We start from the raw sequence: 19,753 nt of genomic DNA on the forward strand, positions 1-19,753 counted from the left end.
GATATTGAACGGTGATTGCCCAGTGAGAGGTTCAGATACAGTAGGTCGTGGAAGAGCCGATGTTTGACCAATGAATCAGACCAGGCGCCTGCCGAATGTCAACAAGTGTAACAAAAACTAAAAAAATTAATATAAAATAGTCTATCAGATCAAATAACACTGCAGACACGTAATTGTATATCCAGTGCTGATTAATGGTAATTGACGGCACTTAATGTATAACCTAATAATTCTAGTTGTTGTACGATCATATGTAAAATTGGGGGAGAAATTTCCTTTGAAATGTCAAATCTGGTCAGCTTCATCATAAATGTAAAATGATACGGAAGTAATAACTTTGAAAAAACAATAAACATTTATCTCATTTTATATCTGAAATAATTGTCACTTAAAAAGGTGCAATTACATGTTTATTGCAAGAATCATATTAGTCATGCAGAATTAAAATATAAATCTGACCAATTAAAATGGAGCGCATTGTTTTTGAGTTTTTCATGGCAATCTAGTGGCATGTTTCAATCGTTTCTAATATTAAACACTGGTTAGATTTTAAGATATACTAGATTTTATCAACGTGCTCAAAATAACTTTCATTTGGGAGGGACGGAAATTTTGGGAATCAATTAGTTACACAAGGCTCATAAGCTTGGGGATTACATATATAACTTTCTCCGTATCTGTAGACATTCAAACATTTCTCGGAGAGGAGATAAAGTACAAAATGACCATGTTTACACAGCTTGCTCTGATTTGCGTGAGTGTATTTTTTCAGTTTTGTACAAGTTTTGATCAAAGTAATGTGAATACATTAATGAAAGAGAACAGTCCATTTTGCGGGCTTCTTCCAAAATCAAGGGTTTTGGAACCGCTCCGCTACTCGCGTAGCGGATCAGAAACCCTTAGGAAGATGTTAATTTTGCGGGATGTGTTCTTTAAATATGTTGTGTATAATCTATTTATGAATAAGAGCATGTGTACACATGTTTGCGCGTACCTGTGTGGATGTGGTGGCTATAGATTTGGGTGTTTTATTACTTAATTGATTAATTTACTTAGAGACGATTTCCTTTTTAGGAAAACTGGCATGAGCAGTTTACCTTAAAGTTTCATGAAATGTGCACACCCTTTGTACAGAAACCAATTTCAATACGATAGAATGTTTTGTAAATTGTTAATGTCTGCGATACATATATTTGCCGAAAGGATGTATATCTTATTATTTTTCATTTAAAAAAAAAGACAGATCTCATTTTTGATGATACATGCAGCCTATACATCTTATGTGAATGTATTTGAGGTCTCATATCACTATCCTTTTTTTCCTGTCAGAACTGAATTGACTAGTTTGCAGCAATTGCCAAGAGTATATTATTTGAGCTAATGGAAACATATTAAATGCATTGAGACTTGTTCTCAGGTCAAGGGAATATTTATTCTAGGCCCGTTTTTCGTTAGGGAAAGCTATGGCTGGAAAGTGGAGGAGGTGAATATAATAACAGAACATGATTCTTTTTATAGTGATCTCGATACTTCCGCCTATATACTGACCCCCCCCCCCTTTTTATAGCAATTTTTCAACATAAACCAGGCTTGACAGTTGGATATCTATTCTCTTTTAAGAAGTGGACAGGCATAGCCTACATCCACAACTACATAGATGTAGGCTATGCCTGTCCACTTCTCAAAAGAGAATATTGGATATCCATCCTGGGGTAAAGCTGATTGTACAATTACAACTTTTTGGGCTTTCTGGCAGAGCTGTTTTTCGCTTGTCGGGGAGGCCCTAGAAGTTGCAATTAGTTTACTTTATAGCTACCCTTCCACCTTCATAGCTAGGAAGGGTGACGAAAATGTTTGTGATATAATGTAATGGACAAACATTATTTGAAATGTTATAAAATCGCACGAGAAGTGATTACCGCGGTATACATGTTTTGTTTTTGCAGCTGGAACCAATGAGCTCAGTAAAATTATGCAATATTTTATCAGATGTTTAAAACTAGTGTCATGTATCACTTGGTTTACTGAACATAATTTGATATTTCTCTCTTTTGTGTAATTTTATAGTAAAATAATGTTAAATATCTAACAGAAAAGAAATTAAAGTTCGTTCTTTAATACAGCAAACAAGCAATACAATGTACTTTAGTAGCAGAATCGACACACGAAGTTGTTGGTTGCGGCGAAGCGCTTGAAATTGTCTAGTAATGCAGTGGTTTCATGCAAAAAACTAGGGTTTTTTAAAATTCATTCGCACCAATATAGTTTTAATATCAAATTATATTTAAATCGTATGATTGAACGGATAAACCAAGAAATACCCAATAAAAGACCAAAGAGTATGATAGTGAAAATGATAAAATGAATGAAAGTCTCACAATATAATATCATTAAAATTTAAGTGTTACTCAAAATTTAGCAATAACACGCGGCTACGTGGTTATAATGATGGCGTTGTAGGGTCCATGAATTATAGATGGAATTATTTCAACTAACTTATCTATGGAGACGATATTTAGTTTGTTTTAATATTGAAGCAGTTGCAGTTCAAACCCCCTTGTTCATTTTGTCGCATTCTAAGATGTAAAAGATAAAACGTTGAATTATTGCCATAATATCAGTTTATGTATTTTTGTAGGTTTTCTCACTGACATGTGCCAAAGGTAGGTGGAAATAAGAGAAGGCCAATGACTTATAATATGTCTTTATAATAAGCGAGGCTTATACTCGGTTGTGTTTAGGATGGACTCTCCAACTTTTGAAAAACAAATCTGCGAATGTTATAAAAATAAAACTGTTTTGCTTTGTTTAAGAAATGTGCATCAAAGAGGCCGACATCGCCTTCATTATTGATTCGTCGAGCAGCATTTGGAAACCAAACTTTCAAGTTCAGATTAATTTTCTGTACAATATTTTGAACATGTTTGACATTTCCCCCTCCAAAACGAAGGTCGCTGCAGTGTCTTACAGTAATATCATAAATCCCGAATTTCAATTCAAAACATTCAGCAGTAAAAACAGAGTTCTGACTGCCATAAAAAGGATCAGGTACACACAGGGTGACGCCACAAGAACGTACAAAGCACTCAAGTACATGAACGAAAACATATTTACTAAAGCAAATGGCGCCCGAGATAGTGTCGTCAAGATTGCAATAGTAATGACGGACGGAGAAACAAATCCCGGATTATATGACGGCGAACTGACATCGGAAGAGGCCAAAGAATGGACCCAGGTGGAGGCAAAGAGAGCCAAAAGCAACGGGGTGTACTTGTTTGCTGTTGGTGTTGGCGATCGTATAAATGAAAAGGTGAGGTCACGGCCATCATCAGGTAGAAGGTCAGGTGACGACCATCATCAGGTAAAAGGTGAGATGATGGCCATCATCAAGAGAATTGTCAGGTGACGGCCATCATCAGGTAAAGGGTCATTATGTAAAAAGTGACGTAACGGCCATTGATCGTCAGGTATAGATGGAAATGGACCCGAGACTATCAAATCAGACGTGTTAGTGCTAGAACGTTATAAAAAATACATTTTTTATGTCTTTCATTTTTAGGGAATGGCTTTGATTTTATATGGAATGGGCTGTTTTATTAAAGAAATTAAAATTGATCTATAATTTTTAAGGAATTTGATTAATAACCATGTATTAACATTATGTATTTTGTCATACAGTTTTGGGGGAAAAAACTTAACGAATCTTCAGTGTGGTACTGTTCATTTCTAATTAACGAGATTTAACGTTAAATGTCAAATAAAAGTACTGATTGAAGCAAAATTAGCTTTGAAATGGCGACAAAAACGATTTATCAGAATCATGTAAACATTTGACTGCTTTTAGGAACTTAATGGTATCGCAAGTGAACCCAAGTCAGAGTACATGATCAAGGTTACTGAATACAAAGAATTTCAAACGGATAAACTCAAGGATCTTCTCACAAACAGGACATGTGCAGGTACATTGTTCATGTTAAACAAGATAACATGTAATTCTTGTTGTTCCATTTTTTATGTGTTTGTTCATGCAGGAAACAATCGTTATTTTCTCCCTCGTTTTACTCCTCCGAAAATAAATCTTTTCTCGTCTTTGAAAAACAACTAATGAAAGTTGGTAGGTGCGTTCGCTACAAGATCGCATTTAATCACATTACGTATATAACAAAACAAAACGTATATACAACACTATCACATAACAAATAGAGAGATATGTAAATCAGGCAGTACAGTGTATAGGGGAAGGGGGAGGGCAGGAAGAGACTAAAATGACACATGAAAAACTATTTATGCTACGAGCCAAGTCACTTGAGCGTGTCGAGACTGCTAAAAATAGAATGAAGATTTCTGTAATGTAACGTTAAGAAATTCATTTCGAAACAATAGACCAAGTCCAACGGAACTAAGTTTGAACATTGACCTATAAATGAGTCATCAATTTGTGACTTGACCCCTTCAGTTATCAAAAAAAGAGAAGAAATGTGCTTATTCGTAAAAAACAAATGTTACTTTGATTGATGTGATCGGACAGACTTCAATCTCGAGATCATAAGAATGTTAGACCCCCCCCCCCCCCCCAACAAATCCTGATGAATATTTTAGAATATGTGCATAAATTCTAATTGATAAAAATGAAGGAAGAATATTTTAGACTATACATAAATTCTATTATTGTAGCTGGCCGAACAACAACCCCGAAACCACAAGAAAAGGGTAAGTATGTATCGAAATATATCCAAATTTACATATGAAAACACTCTAAACAAACCATTTAATTTTGTCCTTATCTGCCAAGTCCATATCTTACTGTTTCTAATTTTCAGAATGTTGGGAACTGGTCGCTGATGTAATATTCGCCATTGACCAATCAACTAGTATCAATACGCAGAAAAACTTCAATCTGGAGCTAGATTTTGTTGGTAAGGTGTTAAAAACGTTTGACGTGGGTGTGGAGGAGACCCGCGTGGGAGCTGTAGTGTTCAGTGACGAGGCTGAACGTGTCCTTGACCTTAAAGAGGGAGTGTCGAAAGATGCCGCACTGGAACGCGTCAAAAATATCACGTGGGGTGAAGGGAACACTTTTATGGACAAGGCATTTGCTAAGATGAGAGAAGGATTTTCCAAAGAAAATGGTGGTCGCCCTGGTCAGGTTCCTCAAATTGCAGTGCTTCTTACGGACGGGGTCGCTACAGACCCGTATAAAGCTGTGGAAGAAGCGAAAAAACTAAAGAGCCTGGGTGTAGAAGTGTTTACTATAGGTAATTACATGTAGCTTATAAGCTCTTTCATATCTCGAATATCATCATTAGATTTAATATCATTTAAATAAAAAAAATTAATTTTGTATACTGGTATTTCATTTAATTCAATTCCAGGTGTGAAGGACGCCAAGATGTCGGAATTGAACGCGTTGTCCAGTGATCCGCAGTCTCAGCATGTGTTCGATGTGGACAGTTTGGAGGGACTGTCTTCTATTGTTAGTCGCCTGTCTAAGAGTGTGTGTAGTAGTGGAACACGCTAAGAAAATACTGTACATACTATATAGAATGATTCTTTGTATATTTACACAATAAAGAGGCAAATAAACACTCTTACTCTTCTATTATTGGTGTAATAATTTCAAAAATAAAAGACCAGTGATGAATTGTATCATTGTAACAGTTTTCTTTTTTGACATGCCGCTTCTAGCGTTAGAAATAGGCAAGTCTTAACACGGTGATTCATAATGTAAAAAAATCATCTTTATTCATTCGGAAATTTCCAGAACACTTCGCACAATTAATTGTTCCTACAAAAACTCTCCGGGAACTTGTGTGTCGTTTGCAATATAAAATCCCTGTGGACGATTTTAAATGATATATTATAAAATCTTTTTTTAAATTCCTGTACTTCTACACATTTTACAAACATGTGCAATATATCTTCACATTCCGTTTTACATAATTGACACTTGTTTGAATCTGTTTTACCATTCCTGAACAGTTTTTCGTATGTAAAATCTTATCATGTTTTTTTATTACGACGCTGAGTACAGTTCTAGTGCGCATGCCTTTGTGCATCTTTCTATTTTCTTGCAGCCGTAGGTGCAAAGTTATAATTTTCTTTTGTATTGTGGCTTTGTACAAAATTAACATTATAGATAACGTTTATGAGTTGAGAAATTGTGATTTTATGACACGATAGGGTAAAATGTTATTATGGCCCTTACGTGTCATCGTTTCCCGGTATTAAAACTATGCATTACCCCCCCCCCCCCCCCAAAGAGCAGGACTCGCTCATTTATTCGAGGCGGAAATGCATTTTTAATAAGAATTTATTGACATAATATGAAAAGAAACATCTGGGCATTTAAAAATAAATATTCTTTCGTTAAAAATTATTCATGTCTCAACCGATATATACCACAATATGCCAAATTTGGGGGGATCAACTTTGATACAACCGCTGGACCAAACCAGGAGGTTGACATTTTTTTGAATTTCACCTTTTGGTGACTTTTCACAATAATTGTCTTATATTTAAAAGATAAAGAAATCCCTGTGGTAAAAATACAGAAAATAAGGGGAAAATATGAAATTATTTCTAACAATTTACCATAAGGGTCAACAGTAAAAATGTTAACTTTGGAGACGACCCCTTCGAAAAATCGTGGTGGTTATAAAATTATTTTTCGATGTTAAGATAATTGATTTAGAAGTTAAACTAGATAAAAAAAACTCATCAAAATATCAAGAGTAGAAATAATAAGACCCGGCCTCGTTAAAATCAAGTTCAACATCTGGAGATTTACCAACTCCTTTCAGCATAATCCATCTACATGTATTTTCTAGTGTACTAATATCATCTTTATGCAATTTTTCTTCCATATTCGTCTGATATTGGAGGGGATTAAACATTTATTAAAATTCTTTACAGTATATAAAGAAAACCCATATTTGGTTTTTTTCTACACAAAGCGAAAAATTAAGAAGGATTGCTTTTTTAACATAAACATATTTGTGAGCAATATTTTTACACTCTTCTGGTACAACAGATATTAATGTTGCATAATCATCTTTAATTGATTATCCTATTATATTAATGTATCATTTCTAGCCTACAAAATTCAGACAAAGTCCCAGGTACTTCTTCATATGAAAAGTCTCTAATATGTGTCATGCTTGCTTTTATAAAATGTACCCATAACAGTGTTTTGTTCTTTTTAACAATTTTAGGATTGGAAAACTACCAGTTATTAAGCACATCGTTTCTATTTTCTTTGTAATTAATATTATCCTTCAAAGCATACCATGCACTAAACATTTCAATATAAATTGATAATAAAATAATGAATATGACAGCATTCTCAAATTACTGTCATCAATCTTAAATCACCATTTTCTATTTTCTCCAACAATTGCTTAAAATGACAACAAGCTTATCTTTTAAAAAGATTAGTGAGCTAGCGCTGTAGCCATCATCAAACACAAAAGTAGACCTCTAAAATATTGGTATAATTTCTGTATCGATTTATTAATACTTAGTAATAGGAAGACGCAGTGGTGCACTGGAATTGCATTAGGGTGGGATGGAATTCTCTTGATTCAGAATGGTGAATCTAGAGTGGGCTTCACATCAGTAATGGCATTCTTCGCTAACTGTGCTTTTACTGAGATTTTGAATTTTGAAGTGAAAGATAAGAGACCAGTATAACCACCCGTACTGTTTTGTAGACATCGTATTTTCTCGGGCCTTTCCGGCAAACTCGGAAAACATATCCGATGTTGTTTTAGGATCTTGAAGTTGCAAAGAAAAGCACGCTATTTACTACAATTTTAGATATAACGTGGCATACCGGTATAAGACCTATGTACGCTAGATGACACACAGTACAGTTTATCTTTTTCTATGGAACGCCAAATTAACATATATTCAAATATTTGTATCTATCTTCAAATAATTGTACCTATCTTCAATTAATTGTACCTATCTTCAAATCATTTGAAGATAGGTACAATTGAATTAAAGATAGGTACAATTATTTGAAGATAGGTACAATTGAATTGAAGATAGGTGTAAATAGTTATACCTATCTCTAAATAATCATACCTAGGTACAAATGAATTATACCTAGGTACAAATGAATTATACTATCTTCAATTCAATTAAAGATAGGTTCAATTGAATTATACCTATCTCTAATTCATTTGAAGATAGGTAAAATTCATTTAAAGATAGGTACAATTGATTTGAAAATAGGTTCAATTCAGACATATCTACAAAGGATTTGAAGATAGGTACAATTCAATTATACCTAGGTTCAATTCGTTTTGTGTATTATTGAAAATAATGAACGCTCCCTTGAAGACATTTCAACATGGAGGGAAACGAGGGAAGCACCAACAACGAAGATGAAAGAAGAAATATATGTGTGTGTGTGTGTGTGTGTGTGTGTGTGTGTGTGTGTGTGTGTGTGTGTGCAATATATTTACAAAAGGCATCATTTAATTATTAAAATATACATGTATATCAATAAGTAAGCCAAAAACATGTATACCCGAATACCCCAAAAGTGACGGAGTTAGGGTAGTGACGTAGTTAGGGTCAGTATATACCTATATAAAAAACTGGCATTATTTTTTTCCATAATTTTATCAAAGAATGTATACTGATAAATTTTCGCGCCAGTTGTGACGTAACGGAAATGGCGTACTATACAGGGAGTATTCATTATTGCCAATATTTTAGTAATTGAAGATAGGTTCAATTCAATTGTACCTATCTTTAATTCAATTGTACCTATCTCCAATTCATTGCATTTGTACCTATCTTCAAATCAATTTTACCTATCTTCAAATGAATTAAAGATAGGTATAATTGAATTGTACCTATCTCTAATTCAATTTGAAGATAGGTACAATTGAATTGAAGATAGGTACAATTGAATTGAAGATAGGTACAATTATTTGAAGATAGGTACAAATATTTGAATATATGTTAATTTGGCGTTCCATATTTTTCATATACAGAATTTGTTAAATATTTTAAACTTTGTTTTTCCAATTAAAATTGTTCCACTCTTTTTTGTTTCTACCAAAAGAAAGTCCAAGAACTTTTAAAATAATTCTTTTTGTGACATTAATTATGTTTTATTCATCCTCCAATGATCTTCCTTAACCTTCACACATAGTTTCAGACTTCAGAACATTTAGGTAGGCATCAGAAGCTCTTCCATTAAATTCAAAAACCTTATTAATAATCATCTCAAAAAGACCTCTCTCACTAACTTATTGATTCTATTTTAATTCGATAGGCATTCAATAAACATTTTCAAAAGTCTTGGGGGAAAACCTAACCAAAAAATATACTTTAGAGTTGCTTTTCTCCGTTAAATATATAGATAGTCTACGGGGGAACAGTTACTATCGAGGAGAGGCTGTTGTACAACTCACGTATTTGGTTTTATGCAAGTGATTTAAAATAGACGCTTACATATATGTTCCTATTTGATTTTAACAGTACTCGTAGAAAAACCACGTTGAATTTAACCAGCTAAAAGCAATTTACTTATCGCATGGTATGAAAAAATATTGTGTTTGGTATAATGATTCTTTTTAACCTTTCAAACAAATTAGTGCGTCATGCATGCAGAAACAATGTCTAATATTTGTTTTCCGATTATCGGTAATATTTCCCAAATTTTTTGCCCGTTTTCATAAAGAAAGAGAAAGTGTAAACGACGAAATTGTTAATAGAATATGAAATTATCATGAAATTTGTGCTATTATTCTTTGATGTTTCTCAATAAACAATGATTAAACGGCCTATATAACCTGCTCTCTATAAAGGTTTTTATACAGAGTAGTGAGTCTAGTCCACGACTTTCCTTGTGTCTCTCCATCAAGATGAAGATTCTACATCTTTTGGTTTTGGTAAGATGCGCTCTCAGGTCTACATCATGATTGGGTATAATCGATATAAGCAAAGATTCTTTTCATTGATTTGTATTTGTATTATATTCTTTTTGTTTCTTGCAGAGCTGTTTTGTGACAGGATATCTTTGCCAAAGTGAGTATAATTTTAAAGTGCATATTGTTTTACAGTTTATTCGCCTTCCTGCTCCCTGCCACATCTTCACTATGATGAGCATAATTCTTTGCACCGAAGCCTAATCAAAAAGTGTAAAATATAATATATGTGAATTCAGAAGTTGACTCAAGCTTTTATCAAAACATTTTAGTACCTATGACGTGTCAGTAATTTTTAGCTGCAATAATGTAGCCCTCTAGATTTTTTTTTGGGGGGGGGGGGGTGGAGAGGGCTACAACTCCATAGGATCTCCGTAATTGTGCAAGTGCAGGAGTGATTTACTCATGCAACGATTTCCGCTCAAATTGTATATAAATGACAATAACATCTGCATTTCTTACCGAACTCAAACATTTTAGTTCTGTATGGCATTGGTTAGCTAAAAGTATCAACTATAATCCATAAATCGGTGATTTTTCGTGTATGTCAACAACATAAGTTGAATTTGTCCGCCGTGTTTACTGACCTTGATCGGTTTCATTTTGGGACAACCAATGAGAATTCAGAAGCGGATCTTGAACTGAATATAGGAATTCCCCTATTTTTAACATAATTATTCCGGTAAATACTAGTATGACTTTTCCATTATATAACATTTCTCTAAATGTTGTTTTAAGCCCCTTTCAGAATTGCAATTGGCGCACAAGCACTTTACAACTCTTAGCAATCGAAATATTTGAGCTTCGTACGAGCTACCGCATAAGTTGCACGAGCTCTCCCATTCCTTGCATGCATTTTCGTGTTCGCTTCAAGCCTCCTCAAAATAGTGGACATGCATACTATTCAGACGCGACCGAATGCGATCAAAACTATTGCAATACAATGCATGTACATTAGTACGAACATTTTACAACGTTTCGTGTACTCGAAAGAGTGTTGTACGATTTTTAAAAATCGTAAAATAAATCGCACCTAATTATGCGTGTTGTGCGACCATGAGACTGTTGCTCAACGTGTCTCATGTAATCTTGCAACGTTTTACTATCATTGCAATATTTATCGGTTTCAGTTTCCATGCTTTGCCACTAGTATATATGTTTTATTAAAGTTTCATAAAGTGTATTGTAAAAAGAAACTAGTTATAAATGATAATTATAACCCATTATACTGTTTAGTAAATAAATGTTTTTTTATTGCTGTACAAATTACATTCTTATATGAAGAAATCGACACATATGTATTATCAATATCACAGACAATATCATATTTTGCTGCCACGGCAGGCTCCAAACCACGCTGTTGTAGTAATGCTTCAGGTAGGTTCGGATTTTCTTGCCCTCCCGATTTGGCAATTTGCCTCTGCCAACTGCTTCCACATCTTGAAAAACTCGGTCGTTTCTGCATACCCCGGGGATATAGTTGCCATCAGGTTATGCAGGCATATGGCTGCCATGACGATGAGCGTTTACCGTCCAGGCTCTGCATGAGTGGTAAAAGTTCCATCTTTCGCCACACTTCTGTGCTACATCTCGCCACTCTTCTTGGTTAGTGGGAATGGCAAATACTTTGTTTTGATACTCGTCAATGGTGGCCTGGCACACTTCCTTGATGAACAATGCTATGGTATTGAGAGCTACACGGAAGGAATACTGGAGGCTCATGAAGCTATTCCCTGTTACTATATATCTAAGGGTGATTCCTGTCTCTAGTTGCCGTCTGTTACGTTCACTCTTCTGAATTCTTGAAGTAATACGCTGCAGTAGCTCGTAGAACATGGCTGATGGCATTCTCATGTAGTTCACAAAGTCCCCCTGGTATTCTCTCCCTATCTCCGTCATCAATGTGTGATATTGGTCAAATAACATGCGCCTCTCAATACATTGCTTGACCCACCGACGTCTTCCATACCTTTGTGGACGACGAATGAATGACGCCAGCACGCCAATACGTCTTTGCTGGAGTTCTTGGAGTTATGCTCGGATATTCAGCAAACCTAGCAAACGGCGAGGAGGTATTGGTGCAACAGCATTCATGGTCAATTAAGGTGTGAAACAAGTATGCTTATACGGTGTATATATACAAGAGGCAAAGCATTACAAACTAAAACTTATAAATCGTGCAATGATAGTAAACCGTTGCAAGATTACATGAGACACTTTGAGCAACAGTCTCATGGTCACAAAACACACGCATGCAACAGCAGCGAATTATCTTACGATCTTTATAAATCGTGCATCACTCTTACGATTACAAAAAACGTTGTAAAACGTTCGTACTAATGGTTGTGCGTTGCACTGCGAAAGTTTTGATCGCATTCGGTCGCGTCTGAATAGTGTGTATGTCTACTATTTTGAGGAGACTTGATGGGACCAGTAAAACGTATGCAACGAATGCGAGAGCTCGTGCAACGTAAGCAAGGGCTCGCGCGTCGTATGTGAGTGCTCGTGCGAAGCTATAACATTCCGATCGCAAAGTGTTGTTAAGTGCTCGTGCACCAATCGTGAAAGGGGCTTTATCTTATTTTTTTGGTTGCACAAATATTTTGTCGCTTCTGCTCGTACGCCAATTGTGAAAGAGGCTTAAGTGAGAGAACGCGGTAAGATCGCTCATTTACACTGACAGTCACGTTATCAAGCCCATCAAAACACCAAGTGTAGATCCCATAAAAAAGAACATTTTATATAAAGGAAGTCAGATATAAAAGCGATCTATACAGACCGAAGTCAGCCGCATTAAAACATAAATTTTGCACCATTACAGCGATCCTATGGAATTGTATTCCTCTCCAGTAACAATCAGATATAAAAAAAATTCGGAAAGGGCTAAATTATTGCAGCTAGTAAATTTATACCCATCCTTTCTAAATTTTGTCGAGTTTGATGGAACTTGATTGCATAAACAAACTATATTCAGTTTCCCTAAAGTTGATAAATGAACCATGTAAAATTCTAAATTTTACATATATTTCTGGTTTGCAGGAAAATGTTTGAAAAAAGCAGATATAGCTTTTGTTGTCGATTCTTCAAGCAGTATCTGGTATCTTAACTTTGTTAGGCAGCGTCGCTTTCTTTACGATATCTTGAGCCCCTTTGATATTTCTCCAACAAAAACCCAGGTTGCCGCCGTTTCGTACAGCAACTTCATCAGACCAGAGTTTCAATTTAACACATACAAAGACAAAACCAGTGTTCTCGGTGCAACACAAAACATCACACAAACAAATGGTGATGCGACAAGAACTTACAAGGCTTTGGAATACATGAACGATCAAATTTTTACTTCTAAAAATGGTGCGAGAAATGACGCAATTAAAATTGCCATAGTGACCACAGACGGAGAAACAAACCCAGGTAGTTATGATCGTTATTCAAAGGAAGAAGGAAAGAAAATGACATTACTACAGGCACAGCGAGCCAAAGACAATGGTGTCTATGTCTTTGCTGTGGGAGTTGGAAAAGACGTCAATGACCAGGTAATCGGTTTAGGAACAAACACCGTTTTTTTAAAAATTCCATCTGTTATAATGCGGGCACATTTCAGTTTTAAAAGAAGTATGATATTTATGCCAGCATTGCACAATTTTCGAATTTTTCTAACAATTACAGATATATCTAGTCGATGCTAAGTATAAAGAATAAAAATTAAACAAATGTGACGTTCCTTCTGTAGATAACTAATTCGTTATCCGTTATAAAATGGAACAGTTAATGTTATTAGATAAAAGATTTCTGTGTTTAAAGGATATAAAATATAGACCATTATTTCAAAAATCAATAATATTTTTGAGTTTAAACCTTATCTAACTATGATTGAATTAGTACATAACAAAATTACAAATGAATTTTTTGACACGAAAATTGCAGCTCATATTATGATTTACTCAATACTTGGGACGTATTTTTGAATCCCTTCTATTATGTTCAGTGAATGCATACTTTGGTTTGACTTGTTAAGGAACTCCTGGGAATAGCCAGTGGACCAGAATCTGTCATCAAGGTGAATACCTATAAAGAATTGAGAGAAAACGAGCTACAGGATAAATTGATAGATTGGACATGTGAAGGTACTACTTCTAGTATATTGTGTTGTTTTTTTCTTTTGTATTTTCATGGTCAAATATGAATTAAAAAATACATAATCAGCACTTCACTAGAAACTTGCTACAAATTACTTGATTTACACTGAAATGAACCTCACACTATTTAACTATATTTGTTTATTACTTTAGCTGGGGAGAAAACAACACTTCCACCAGCCCCGCCCAATGTTCGTAAGTTAAATATTTATTTTTATTTGATTCTTTGCTTGATTCAACACGACTAATAGACATGCATAACTACGCCACTGGCGGGCAGACCAAGGAAAAATTTCCAGAGGAGATTAAGAGATAATTCTGTTTGTTAAGCATAATGCCATGCGATTTCTTTTATTTCAATGCCTTACTGAAATATATTCAATTCGCGCTTAAAGATTTAGGAAAACCCTTATCCATATATGTCTACAGTAATGTTAACGTCAGCAAACAATTCATTAGACCCAGGTTCCGTCGACGTCGACAACTTGAAGCAGGATCCTGACTGCAATTGTATTGATACAATCTTAAGACTTGTCATTAAAACAAGATAGTTGAGCTAGCGCCCTAGCCATTTTTATACACTCAAAGGAAGATTCGTGCTTAACTGGCTTTTTTAAACGTTTAATTTTAAATATTTAGTACTGCACTGTTGCCAAAAGATATAAAAGCGCTGAATATGAGATTCTACATGTTCTTTTGTATGCAAATTATGAAAACAAGAACAGAACAATGCCTTTTAATCACTTAAAGCAGCTGTCGAACTGCACAGCTACAGACGTATTTTGAAGATTTAAAAATCTGAAAAAAATATGAATGTGGTTCATTGGTGTTCTGTCTACAACCATTTGTTGTTTTTTTTCCAACAAAATGACATGTAGGACCTCATATATATTGGGTAGAAACAAGCCAGTTCAAGAAATGTTTACATTTTTATCCTCAAATGTAAAAGATGGTCGCACATCCCCCTTAAAAAGCTTAAATATTCTGATCATACCTATTTTACCTATAAAACGAAATTTTCATTGTACAGTCTATCTTAACAGAGACCGACCCAGTCGCAACTTCTCTGACCGTTTTGACAGAGCTAGGAAAAACATCTTCCCATCAATCGTGATATATTTTTTAAGTGTATCACAAGTTTAGCTTACCGTCTTTAGAACGAATTCCAAACAGAATTAAGTTATCGAAGTAAATTTATTTTTTTATATTTAAGGTAATGGTCCATACCCACTAGATAAATGAAATATACTCAGAATTTTTTTCATAATTTTCAAACATGTATCTTAGGATATGTTCTTATCAAATTTTATCTAGTTGGCTGGTCCATAGGTATTGTAAAAGCTCGGGCCGTTGCTAAAAAAAGAACCGATTTCGGAAAATGGCGCTTTTTTCATACATAAAGAATATAAGCCTTAGCCGGAAATTTGGTTTTCATAAAACCATTTTCTGACTTATATCCTACACTGTATTTAAAATGAAGGAATCATTATTTCAAAACGAATAATTTTATGTTACACTCGTTTATTTATTTAAAAAATAGATAAATCTGCTTACAAATGAGATAAAATAAAATAAATTTTCAAAGAGAATTCAAGCTCTTGTAATTTTAGTTACGTACAGAATTTTCTGAAATATTGATATTATTAACCCCTAAACGCCATTAATCAATTTAAAATAAGGATTGCAGTTGACAGGTTTTTAAATAGATTTGTTTTGAATCAATGTTACGTCAGCTTGGTTTTTTTGTTTTGAAATACGCCTTGTAACGTTGGGTCTCATTTAGATCGGGCACGGACAAGACGTAATAACGCGTGAATGACGTTTTTTGTGACGTATGGATAATTACCTAAATTAAATGTCACCTGTTTCTCAACCAAGGAACTTTTTAGACGTGAAATATTAAATCGTGCGTGCTTAAAATTGAGTAATGCGTATCATGTGCTTGTTGAGTGAGATCGACTATAGTTGGGGAGAAAAGATCGTAAAAAGGGTCGTTTTACTTTCATAAAATCAATGTTTATACCCAGCATTCAACATCTTTTTTTCTTTTTTAACAGATATTACTTTTACCGTGTCTAATATGAAAACTTTTTTACTGATATTAGCCATACAGTATCAAATATTCACATTTTTGTATTTACATGAGCAATACAAAAAGAAAAAAACGAAAGATTTTAATAGATATTATAGATATATTGCTAAATGATCGTAAAAAGATCATCAGAAATATATCTCTATCACGCCGAACAGTTTTCAACCAATGAAATAAATGTAATTTTTCACATCATGTACATAAAGTAGGGGAAGTGCACAACCATGAGACTGTAAATTATTTCAATATTCTGCCTTCCAAGAAAGACGGTAATAAAGTTTATAAGACTTTAAAAAAAGTTTAGATCACATCTCAACAGACCGTAATTTGTGTTGTATTTAAATTAAGTTTTATCAAAAGTGGGTATGTCACAGAATTCGAAGTTTTTTTCCGAGTTCTGCCGGAAAGGTCCGAGAAGTTGCGATTATGCCTGACCGTGAAGTCGAGCATGCGTACGCCAGAAATATAAACTAATGGTGTTGCAATTACTCGAGAGCGCCAGTAATTATAGTATGCATTGTGTTTTAAACTTTTCAAATGCTGTAATGTCCTCTTTGGAAACGCTTTCTCTGCATTGGAAAGGGAGCAAAATAGCACGCAGTTGCGCTATATTAAATGTATTGTTACCAGATTCAGAGACAATGGATTTAGTGTTTAGGGTAAGACGTACACATGGGTGAAATCTGGACAGTATCATACATGATTTGAAAAAAGGTATAGCTTTTAGGTCATCTATCGCAGGAGAGGTAGAAGCTTAAAAACGTGTAATTTGCAGATTTGAATAGAAACATAGACAAATTACCTTCCTTTTACATACTGAGTTTTTCTTTACAATGTACCTGACAATTCCATTGTAAAAAAAAGTGCATTATACCTTACTTCCTCACAAAATATGTTCTTTTTTCCTGTACTACATATATATAATACAAATTCAAAAGAAAGCAAGTGTACATAAGGTGGAAAATGCATGATCGTCTATATATGTTAACCTACTGGGTTGAAGATATTAAATTATTTCTGTTTTAACTAATGCTACAAACAATCTTGGTTTTTACTATTAATATTAGAGAAACCGAACTTTTGACTTCTGTTTTGAAAACGTTCAAGTTTGAAGCAACATTTTGCATGTAATGTACATGCATTTGCCGTAATACTAGTATCTGAATACCAGTATAATATTTTTACAGAATGCGAGAAAAAAAAGGCTGACATAATATTTGCCATTGACCAATCATCAAGCATCGGTGACGACAAACAATTTAGAATTGAACTTGATTTCGTCAACAGTCTAATCAAAGAACTGGACGTTGCTTCTGATCAAACTAGAATTGGCGCTGTCGTGTTTAGCACCAACTCAGAGCGCCGCCTGGAGCTCCGAGATGGCATCAATCGCGAGACTGTTATTGATACAATTCAAAAGTTTGAATATGGCACTGGCGATACCTATATTGGTAAAGCTTTTGCAGACATGAGGGAGGGGTTTCTTCCAGCTAAAGGCGGTCGGCCAGGTTTAGTCCCCCAAATTGCTGTATTAATAACAGATGGAGAGGCGACCGATCAAAATACTAAAGCAAAACCTGAGGCCGACAAATTGAGAAATAGCGGTGTCGAAATATTTGCAATTGGTAAGATGTTAAGTCATTTATCAAGCCATTGACATCTTACTTTTCAACAAAGGTAATAAAACATGAAAAGCTACACGTACTGTTATGTATATCATAAGTGAATTTTAAAAATTATTAAATATAATACAACTATCTAGTCATCTACTGTTAATACGTAGCAATTGCACTAAGGATCACAATTGATCTGATATATTTGATGTTGACTGTAAAATGTTCAATACATTTGTGAAGCTAAACTCGATATATACCTCAATTCCCCACAAAACCATTGACACTTCATTTGTTGTGCCTCATTGTTTTCCTGTCAATTTTTAGATCTTTATCCTTGTCAAAAGGTCTTATTGAATCATTAAATTGGTATACACGTATTATCGACACAATGTACTATGAACACAAAAACGTTAGGTGATAATGTGTTTTGCTAAGTTGGATTACTCTGTATTTTGGCGGTTTTTAGGGGTGAAAGGAGCCAATCGCAAACAATTGGAGAGGTACGCTAGTAGACCAAGTAATGTCTTCTTTGTGGATGATCTGAATGCTCTAAATACCATCTCTGGCGCTGTGCTCACGGAACTCTGCGAATGATCGTCAAACAAAGGCAAGAATTTTTAGCTTAATATGTTTTAAAAATCTTATTGTGAAATAAGTAACCTGTTTTCCTTTTTCATTCATTAATATTCTTTCTTTTCAGGTTACCAATTTGGTGATATACCCGGTAGACCCTGACCTGTATTTTTGGAAAATTGATAATAAAGCATTTTAATTATATCATATCCTGTTATTTTTATCCAAGATATTTGATACCTACAGAGCATGTTAGTTAAAAAAAATTAGCTGATGCAGTGGAAAGTTTTATGAAAAAAGAAAATAACAAAAACGGAGATATTGAACTTTTTATTATTATGAATTTCTTATAGTACTATTGAAATACATGTACTGCATCTTTATACCTACATGTAACTGTATTTACCCCGTTTGAAAATACTTTTTATAATTAAGATTAAATTTTTGTTCATCTAATTTAATTTTACATGAGGTACAACTTAACGAGTATCGTAACGACTGCTGGTTGACAATTATTAAGACGGTATTAGGGCACATTTCAATGTAAATAAAAGTACATTTTAAATAAATTGATTTCATCGTTTTGGACTGACCATATTTTACAATATTTGACCAAAAATATTTTTTTTTACTTTTAGGAAAGGGAAAAAAATCAGCAGATTGCAAATTCACGACTTACAGATTTGTAGTTATCGCTCTTACCAATTGCCCTACGCTGTGAACTATCATTAAATTTTCTTTCTCATCTTCTGTTATCATATAGAAACCAGCGTTTACATATTCTCTGTATTCTTAATTTTTGTGAATAAAATTTTTGTGCTATTGATACCCAACAAACAAATTACAATCTAAAGATTCTTACTTTTTATATTTGAGTCTCGACGACAGGTGGCGTACAATAAGTACGGCCTAAATGGTTCCGATGCTTTCATTCTTGGTGAACAAATAGTTAAAATCAGATACATGTGCATTTCATTGTACTAGAAACCCTGTGGGATTTGTCTGTCGTCAGTGTCCCAATTACCGTGACCTAAACACACCTGGGACAGGTGTTTTAAGAACGGGTAAGTGAAATATTAAGATTTAATGACCAAATGATGATAATACTTTTTATATTCATTAAAATACATGCAATGAACAGACTAATTTATCTTTTATTTCTTCAGTTTTTGACTGCTCTAGGTATCGGGGCCATCCACTGCCAACCAGCCAGACACCGCAGGAGATGACAATGAGGCTACCCAGCCCACCACCTCCTCAGAAGATTGTATATAGGATTAGATAAAGAGAGATGAAACAGCCAAATTACTGTAGATTCCTTATTTACACGAGTACTTAATTCCCCGATTCAACCGTTTTCCATCAAATCCCAAGAACATATATTCATGAATG

General features: G+C 34.3%; 1 pseudogene; it reads left to right on the plus strand.

The window, feature by feature from the left end:
- Positions 1-523: 523 nt before the first annotated feature.
- LOC128187255 (collagen alpha-1(XII) chain-like) lies at positions 524-18,565 on the plus strand (annotated as a pseudogene).
- The last annotated feature ends 1,188 nt before the right edge of the window (positions 18,566-19,753 follow it).

This window comes from Crassostrea angulata, chromosome 6 (assembly GCF_025612915.1).
Source record: "Crassostrea angulata isolate pt1a10 chromosome 6, ASM2561291v2, whole genome shotgun sequence".
Taxonomy (NCBI): Eukaryota; Metazoa; Mollusca; class Bivalvia; order Ostreida; family Ostreidae; genus Magallana; species Magallana angulata.